We start from the raw sequence: 9102 nt of genomic DNA, 5'->3' as shown, positions 1-9102 counted from the left end.
TATATTTGGTAGGACTAATAAAGATTCTTTCTTATATGATGAGGAATGACAAATATATGATGGTGCAAATGATAATCCAGGGCAAGACCAATGGAAAAAGAAGTCGAGGGAAAATAAGGAAATTTTGGTTGGCAGACTCAGAGAGTGTTTTGATCAGAGTAACGAGGGCTTGTTTAGGATTTCTACCTCGCATACATCCATTGCGAAGATGACAGTCAACCTCTGCAAAGAGACGGCACATTGAAGAAGAAGAATGCTAATGGGACTCTTCCTCTTGCTCACACTACATGTATGAGAGGGCACAAATTCAAACTGAAGGATGGTTGCAGAATAGACGTGTGGAAGTTTGTCTTTAAGCAGCGGCTTGTAGAGTGTGATTAAAAAATATATTATTGTTATAAATTGTGGCTAGAAATTATACAGAAACAATTAATCATGCTCTGAGCCCTTGTCTAATCTTGAAAACTTTAGCAGGAAATTTTTGAAATACATCAAACTTTCCTGGTCCTCTAACTAGTAGGTGTAAGTTGTCTTCTGTAAGTTCAGGTATGAATCCCAATAAGTTCCGTCTTTCCCTGTCATATTGAGAGCAGGAGAAAACTATGTGTGCCCAAGTTTCGGCCACTCCACACGAGCACCAAGGGTCAGGTTCAAGGCCTCGTTCAAACAATTTCGCTCTTATTGACCCGTGTCCTGTTAACAGAAAAAATGTAGTCATAGACGAATAAAACCAGAGAAAAACTGCCCTGGAATTTACTTATTCAATATTGGAGAAATTGTCGTGTAATGTCCCTATGTACATTTTCAGTCCAAAGATGTTGCTAAACGTTAATAAGAAAGTTCAAAACTCTTGATTTTTCTTAAAATTATTTGTAGGGTCCGTAGTCAGGTCTAAATAACTAGTAGAAATTCCTTTTTTGAGACTGCTCACTAAGCCTTTATATATAACGATTAAATCTAAAGGTAGAGTGCCACCTATACCTTGAATATACGAGGTATATTCAAGGTAGCCAGTAGAATTAACCGCTGGGTTGAGATTAGTTTAGACTTGACTAACTTTTGTGGAAGCAGTAAACCCAGTAGCGTAGTTACTCTTTTTTGGGCCTTGAGGCAAAGAACATGTTCGGGCCCCTACTTAATTAATGAAAATTGCAAAGACAGGAGACAGCCAAAGACGCTCAGCCCCTAAAGGGCCCGGGCCCGAAGGCAATTTCCTTTCCTGCCTACATGGTAGCTACGCCACTGAGAAAACTAGTTACTAGCTGCATAGGTCACCATAGGTATAAAAGTAGTTTTGTAATAAAGGAAAAGACCCTTTTTAGTGAGACCCCATTCTTTTCAAGAAACCTGGAAGATAGAGGCAGAGAAACGTCTGATTTTTTCTGATATTTTCTTAACACGGGGTTGAAACGATAATTTTTCATCTAATGTTATTCTAAGATAGTTAACTGAAGAGACAAAAGGTATTTGTTTTCCCTCTAAAAGAACGCTGGGAGGTCTCCGATGATCCAGCTTAGATTTAAAAACCATAAAGTTAGTCTTTTTTGGTGAAATTTTTAAACTGTTTAATTTCGCCCAATTGGATAAGTCCTCAATGACTCTTCTTGAACGGCCAGAACACTCAGCACCAGATCATCAGCATAAGCTACCTTAATACTGTCCAGATGCTCCATGATCAGATCCCACATAGTGAGCATAGTGTTAGGGTCGGGTGCCACCTGTGGTTTCCCACATCTGCGCCATATGTACACTGTGAAGAAATACAGAACACTGCAAATGCCAGAAAAAGTGTAGTGTGTTGAATGTGTAGTATTGTGTTCGGTTCTGTTGCGTGTCCTGGCATTTGGCCGCGGGATCCATGATGGGATCCCATGTTGCTTGCACACACCACTAGGAGGTAGCCAGGCTGTCCATTCTCTGGCAGGTCTCCATCAGGGTCGCCTGAGCTTCCTGAACGGAGACCAATTTAAAAAAAATAATAATAATAGAAAAATATATAATGAAATAAATAAAAATTAAAATTAAAATAAATTAAATAATAATAAAAAAATAATAAAATAATAAAAATAAAAAATAAAATAAATAAAAATAAAAACAAAAATAAATTAAATAATAAAAAATAATAATAAAAAACTAACAAAAAATAATAATAAAAAATAATAATAAAATAAAAACAAAAATAAATTAAATAATAAAAAATAATAATAAAAAACTAACAAAAAATAATAATAAAAAATAATAATAAAATAAAAATAAAAATAAATAATAAAAAAATAAGAATAAATAAAAAATAAGGTAGAGTGCGGCAGTACAGGACGTACGGAAGAAGATGGGGGATGAAAGTAAGAGTAAGGGAATGTAGGTGAGGGCATCCCCTAAATTGGCAGTGGAGCATATGCCCCACCAGGAGAAAAGGGGAGGAGATAACTCCAGAAGGGTAGAAAAGCCACTCAGCGAGAGTGCTGAGTGTGACATATTTTGCGGTGGAATGGTCAAGGCCACTGGAGCCTACCCAACCATGTGGAAAATTAGCAGGTAATCCTACACTGGATGTTCCAGGGTTAGCAAGTCAATGCTGGTAAAACGGACAAGTACAGATTTTTTATTTCAAGTTTGAGCAAGTCCCTCACAGGTTTGTATCCCTAGCTTGAGTTGGTTGTAGAGTCCTGCGCCTAGCAAAGGGGTTCTGTGCGTACTCCGTTAGTAATTTGTAGTGTTGTTCGTCAGAAATGAACAGGTGCTCCTGTCCTTGAGGTATGTGTTGGAGTCTGGTGTACAGTGTTCCTCGGACATCGTCATAAATTGGGCAGTTATAAAGAAGATGGTCCCAATCTTAAATTTCTCCACATGTACAGTAGGGGTTATTGATGATTCCCAAGGTAGTCAACTTATGATTTATAGAGCCGTGTCCAGTTATAATATATGTACAGTAGAGGCCAGGAGAGAACCAAGGCGGCGACTTTGGATAAACCAGTTTGACATCCGGGATGAATTTCTTAGTTATTAGTCTTGTCCGTCTCCTCCCATCTTGTCTGCCAGATTTGTAGTAGCATGGCAGCTAGTTTCTTCTTTTCTTGCCTACAGTCAGTGCAGGTGTCGATGATAGCTGGGATTCCCCGGGACAAGCAGTAGTGCAGTCCTCGACGGATAACCTCCGAGTTAAGGGGGAGGACACCTGCAAGAACGTGGAGGGCCGGAGAACTTACTGTTCAGCCGGCCCTGGTAATAGCGAGCAATATATTCCGCTGAATTGTTTTTAGTTTGCGTTTATTGCGAACAATTATTGCTCTATGGTACCAAATCCGGGATCCGTATGTAATAACAGGGAGGAATATAGCTTTATACAGGAGTTTGGGGGTTCTCCGTTTCAGACCCCAGTCACACCTGCTTACTCGGACGATTAGGGCTGCATAATTTCTGATTTTTCTTTGAAGGTATGAGAGGTGCGGGAAGAAGGAGAGCTTCGAATCCAGGATGATATCCAAGTCTTTTAGGGAAGTTACCAGCTTGATGGTTTTTCCTTGTACCTTGATCTGAGGAGGCCTTGATATTTGTAGGGTGCCTTTGAGAAGTATGGATTGTGTCTTCTGTTGAGAAATCCGGAGCTTGTGTAGAGTTGTCCAGTTCTGTAAGATCTGTGGTGTTTGATTTCCAGTGGCCTCGAGAGCTGCTCTGGTGTCCGCTGCGATGGAGATGGTAATATCATCTGCGAATGCTTGGATGGTAACAGAGCCCAGATCTAGGCCAAGTAACTCATCAAGGACGATGTTCCAGAGGAACGGGCCGAGGACCGAGCCCTGTGGGCAGCCTTTGTAGATAGATTTGGTGAGCTTCTGGTAAGGTGAGGAGATGGTGATCTTCCTGTTGGAAAGGTAACTTTGTATACACTTGTATTAGTTGGCTGGTATGCACACCAGTCTTAGCCTGCGAAGAATGCTTGGCCACCAGAGCATGTCAAAGGCCCCCGCAAAGTCAGTGGTTATGAGGAGGAAGTACTTGTAATTAGTGCTGGCTGCAGCTTGGGTTATTTGGTAGAAAGTATCCTCTGTGCATCGTCCTGGGCGAAATCCATACCGTGAATTGGATTGTAGGCCAGCTTCTGTGTAGTGTGTTAGGAGTCTGGTATGGAGGAGGCGTTCAAGTAGCTTGCTCAATGTGGACAAGAGGGCAATGGGTCGGTATGAGTTAGGCTGTACTGTAGGCTTCGATGGGTTTTTGAGTATTAACTTTAGTTCAGCTATTTTCTAGCTTTCTGGGAAGGATCCCTGAGTTAGGCATTTATTGAACAGGTTAAGCAGACATTGTGGATTTATCTGGGCGACCTTTTTTAGTATTTCTGGTTCAATGCGATCGAGTCCTGGGGATTTTTTATCCTTCATTTTGCCAAAGGCTTGCTGCAGTTCTTCAGTGTTAAATTCTTCCTCCACAAATAAAATAAATAAAAATAAAAACAAAAATAAATTAAATAATAAAAAATAATAATAAAAAACTAACAAAAAATAATAATAAAAAATAATAATAATACGATCTTAGGCTTCGCTGTAAACAGCAGCGAATTTGTCAATGTGGTAATTGTCATTATCTAGACAAATTTGCTGCTGTTTACAGCGAAGCCTAAGATCGTCACTCGCACTTGTGGCTCACCACAATAGGCTTGCACTCACTGACAGGTAGTAGTAGTAGTGGCATGTGATGCAAGAAAGCAAATGTATGAGCTTATGCAGCATCAGCCAAAAAAAAAAAAAAAAAAAATCACACCATTCCCTCCAAATGCCTGTCCAGTTCCTCCTTAAATTTATTCAACCTATTCCACAACGACAGATGGAAGTTTGTTCCAGCAATTAACCACCCGCTGGCTAAAGGCAAATTTCCGCACATCCATTCTACATCTGTCCTTTCTTAATTTGAATTTATGCCCCCTTAGGTTCGTAATCTGAACAAGTGGAAGGATCCCATCAGAATTCAGCGTGTTGAACCCATTCAAGGCTTATACACCTCAATCAGATCACCGCGCAGGTGCCTAGTCTCAGGCCACTGCAATTTGCAGAACTTAAGCCTCTCTTGATAAGAGGATCCCTTCATTCCCCTTACCAATCTTGTTGCCCTTCTCTGTACAAGCTCAAGTAAATCTACATCCTTCCTAAAATGAGGCCTCCAGACCTGTACGCAGTACTCAAGGCGTGACCTGACCATTGCCTTATACAGAGGGACAATCACCTCCTTTTCCCTGCTAGCAAAATTTCTATATATCATTGACAAAACCTCATGACCTGCCCTGGCAGCCTGTCTGCACTGCTCAGAAAACTTCATATCTGCCTGCACAATTAGTCCCAGGTCTTTTTCATTTTCTACCACCTTAACTGTAGGACCACACAGTTGGTACGTTTCTCTGGGGTTACTTCTACCCATATGCAGTACTTTGCATTTATCAAGGTTAAACTTCAGTTGCCACTTCTTAGCCCATCTGCCAAAATTATCTAGATCCTGTTGCAGTAGCACACTGCCATTACTGTCATTAACAACCCTGCCAACCTTTGTATCATCTGCAAACTTCGACATTAAGCCTGATATGCCTTCATCAATATCATTGATAAATATACAAAACAACAGTGGACCCAACACCGAACCCTGTGGGACTCCACTAATAACATTAGTCCAAGAAGAGCAGCACCCATTGATTACCACCCTCTGTCTTCTCCCACTTAACCATCCTTTTATCCATTGTAGCAACTTACCCTTAATACCATTCTGCTCCAATTTGTACAATAGTCTTCCATGAGCAACAGTGTCAAAGGCTTTCCTCCACAAGCAGATGTTCGCCACCCTGAACTGTGTGAACGCTGACTTTGACAGCCGAATAAGTAACAAGAAGGACAGATAAAACTTTATCAAAGCCTTCGAAGCCTGATCTACTAAAAGAGGATCACGATGCTCCCCTTTACATACCCAGGTTCAAATCTGTCATCACTGGAACCCGGCTGAATCATTGCTAGACTGTATTCTGCTTTCTGTATATACAGGGTTATTCAAAATGAAGTCCGGGGTTTCAAACAATTCCTGTACACACATGAGCAGACATAGGAAGAAAGAAATATTTCCAGAATGCAAGTATAGTAATGAAGTTTTTTTACGTACCTCATAAATGTTCAATATGAGAGCCTTTAGTGAAATCGCACTGAAATCGCCCAAAATCGCACATTGTGCTCATTCACTTTTCCCGACAAATGAAAGGTTGATTCATCAGAAAAAATCACTCTGTCAGCAAAGTGGCGTTGCACAACGGTAACAGATTTACTTACATGAAATTCCAACACAGTAAAAGCTTTCTCATTACATTCCGAAGCTATTTCGCAACAGAGCAGAACTGTCGTCACAGGCAAACGAACGACTGAATGGCGGTATGCGTCCAACGCCATCTGGTGGTTAGCCGTGCAGCATACTGAACATCGCGAACGTTGGAACGAAACTTGAGATATTATGCGTTCTTTCGAGATGGCTACAAATGATTACGACACATGCGCTCTCCCAAAAAAATATTCTGAAATCCCGGACTTCATTTTGAATAATCCTGTATAATTTGAATAATCCTTCATTTTGAATAATCCTTTGCGCTGTATCCTGCTGTTGTATTTAGTATGCTGTATTTTATTCTGTTTTTTATCTCAAGCTGCTACTTATCTGGAAACAAACCTATCTGTTTACAGATAAGTTTGCATCATCTGGAAACTTAGAGATTAAGCCTAATTGCCTTCATCAATATCATTAATAATAATTGAAAATTACAATGAGCTCAGCACTGAAATCTGGAGGGCTCCACTAATAACGATATTAAACCCTGGTCTACCGTACTGTGCTTTTTGTTTCCGGTACCTGCTTTTGCAACAGATATTGAAAATAAAGTTCTTAGCAAAACTAGAATCATTATTTTCATTTAAAGCGGTTTCTTTAACAAAATGGTTTACAATTACTCTGTAAAACCAGCAATTTACGAATGTAAATTGGCTCTTGGAAATTCGGTAATTTTACAAATAAATAAATAAATATTTTACAATCCGGTAATATTGAGAAAGTAATCTGGCACTCATACCATAATCACATTTCTCTTTAAAGAATCCATGAAAAAGAAAAAAAGTGGTATTTCTTTCTTTATAAGATGCTTGCAGGACTATCTTGTTTTTTCATCTGTTTCTGTGCCAGCAGGTTATACAGATAACCTGCTGGCACAGAAACAGATGAAAGTTGCACACATAATGCAATTAAAACAAAGATAATGCAAAACAGTTGCACAGATAATGCAATTATCTTAATTATTACAGCAGAAATTTGTTTTTGCCTTGATTTGTCTGGTATTGCACAACTTTCAAACAGATATCCTCTTCGAACGGTTACTTGGCCATTTGTCTAAAAGATGAGACTGTTATGACAACCTGTTTCAGGACTAGCTGGTCTCTCATCAGATAGAGGAGGTCTTTAGCGGCAATACGCAAACAAACCATTGTAAAGAAATTATTCAATATGAGCTGCCATGGGGTATACGAAATCAATTTTCAAAGTTATATAAACTATATAATACACTGAAAGGACAGAGCTCATGGGATACCTAGTTCCTGGGCAACGCGACGCTGTCAGCCCTCTCGCTAGTGGACGAACCCATCGAATGGCAGGTATATCGTTGCACTGCACCACTGCATTCACGTAGACGGTAATTGCTAACACCACGACACAGAACTCTACGCCTCAACTGGACGAAAGAACATTGGCACTGCACCTTGGATGATTGGATACGGGTCTCCTGATCCGATGAGTCCTGTTTCCAGTTATTTCAAGGGGACATCTGGCGGAAACAGCACGAAGGTATGCACCGATCATGTCAACAAGGAACTGTTCAGGCAGGTGGACGATCGGTAATTGTCTGAGGCGTGTTCAACTGGCACACATTAGGACCTTTGGGACGCCAAGACGCATCTCTAAACAGTGCCGATTACGTGTCCATCCTTGCAGACCATCTACATCCCTTCATGGTCACCGTGTACTTACAGGGCAATGGACTCTTCCAGCAGGACAATGCGCCTCCCCACAGAGCCGTGGTGACTAGAACATGGTTCGAAGAGCATTCCGCAGATTTCACCACTATGGAATAGCCTCCCCTTTCAGCTGACATTGAACCCTGTGGAGCATCTTTGGGATGATGTGGAAAGGTCCATTGCAGCTTTGGATCCTCCACCTAGGAATGCGACGGAATTATGGACAGCGGTGCAGCAAGCATAGATGGAACTACCTGTGGAACACTTTCGTGAACTAGTGGACCTCGCCGTGTGACTGCTTTTATCCGGGCGTACCCGTTCCTAGTTAGGTATCCCATGATTTCTGTCCACTCAGTGTATTTCTAATCCCTGCGTGCATTTCTGAAGAATTTCATTGTCGTTTCTCTAAGCATTATCTCAATACTGCGTGAAAAATTTTCCACACGTCGAACGAAGGATAAATATTTTTAATTTAGTCGGCATTCAACGCGCAGTTTAAAAAAAAAAAAAAAAAAGGACGTCATAAGTTGGGAACAGGCCAGTTGATGTCGCCTCTTACCTCGAAATGACTGCATGTCTAGGATTACAAGCATTCCTGTGAAGAACATAATGAAATGACAAAAATATGCCCATCGGTGTTGGCAATAATTTTTAATCAGAGAATTATATATTTAAAAGAAGTGTATAAAACTATGCACCATTCAATATATCGAAATAATATTTGGAAGCATCGATTGGTGTTATCGCCTGATAAAGTACTTCACCGTATCCTTTTACTAATAATTAGCAATACTTTTATTAATTTTCATTAATTAGTTTTTTTAGTGGTTTCCTTTTTTATGGCTCAGGGCACTCGTGCCTTTTTCTTGAAGTATTGTTAACCAGCCAATTTCTTATGCTGAGCATAATTAATACACTGCTCGACAAAATTAACAGAACAAAATATATAAGCACAATATGGCCTTAGCAACCCTTGTGCCATTAAACAACAAACCACCACCACCAACAACAAAATGTATTTCGTGAATATTTTGTTGTGAACAATGTCACCGAATGCCAATTCGGTGGAACACTTTTG

The sequence above is a fragment of the Mastigoproctus giganteus genome, chromosome 12 (genome assembly GCF_048544385.1).
Source record: "Mastigoproctus giganteus isolate SK-2022 chromosome 12, ASM4854438v1, whole genome shotgun sequence".
In the NCBI taxonomy this organism is placed as follows: domain Eukaryota; kingdom Metazoa; phylum Arthropoda; class Arachnida; order Uropygi; family Thelyphonidae; genus Mastigoproctus; species Mastigoproctus giganteus.
This window is presented reverse-complemented; position numbering follows the sequence as displayed.